The sequence below is a fragment of the Hakea prostrata genome, chromosome 10 (genome assembly GCF_041222555.1).
Source record: "Hakea prostrata isolate BN-2017 chromosome 10, UWA_Hpros_2, whole genome shotgun sequence".
NCBI lineage: Eukaryota > Viridiplantae > Streptophyta > Magnoliopsida > Proteales > Proteaceae > Hakea > Hakea prostrata.
Window position 1 is genome coordinate 18,924,314 of NC_142609.1, and position 745 is coordinate 18,925,058.

A 745-nucleotide genomic window follows, 5' to 3' on the forward strand; every position below is an offset into this window, starting at 1 on the left:
TACTAAACTATTTAAACAGATTTTATAATAAACATTATATCCGTGGTTAGGATAGGGAGTTTCCAACCCGATGCCCTCACTATGATGCACAATGTGTATTCACCTAGAAGACCAAATAGAGTTTTTTGTTCCTTTAAAATTGTAGGCATGATTGGATAAAGGAGAGGCAAGAATTTGCTTCTTGAGAATTCTTATCTTAAAATTTTAGTGAGAGAGTATTAATAAATAGGAGGTATGTATCTAGAAGAACCAGAATTCTTCCCTTATTTATTTATTCTTTCATATTACAGGACTTCCATTTTCATAATTTATTTCACATTGAGGACCAGTTGCACATCCCTCTCCAAAACATAAGAGTCTATGCCCTATGGTTTCCTTTGCATGAGAAACAAGGTTTTTCATATTACAGGACTTCTCTTATATGAGGAATCCCATGGTGAGGACATTTACGCAAGAGCTCCTTAAATCTTTCTCACACCTCATGCAAAGATTCACCATCTAACTATTGAAAACCAGTGATATAATTTCTAAGCTTGGCATTCTTTGTTGGAAGGAAGTACTTCATCAAGAACTTCTCTACTCAATCATTCCATGTGGCTACAGACTGTAGGGGTAAAGAGTTCAACCATGCTCTAGCCCTATCCCGCAACAAGTAAGGGAATAGCTTCGATCTCATGGCTTCTTCAGTTGCTCCAGGTATCTTAAAAGAATCACTTACCTCTATAAAAAGTCTAAGATGGAGGTG

The 745-nt window shown here is 36.4% G+C and overlaps 1 non-coding gene across 1 annotated transcript; it reads left to right on the plus strand.

Moving 5' to 3' along the window:
- Nucleotides 1-428: 428 nt before the first annotated feature.
- Nucleotides 429-535, plus strand: LOC149002229 (small nucleolar RNA R71). Its single transcript, XR_016170516.1, has one exon. It is a non-coding gene; the product is annotated as a small nucleolar RNA R71 (small nucleolar RNA).
- The last annotated feature ends 210 nt before the right edge of the window (nt 536-745 follow it).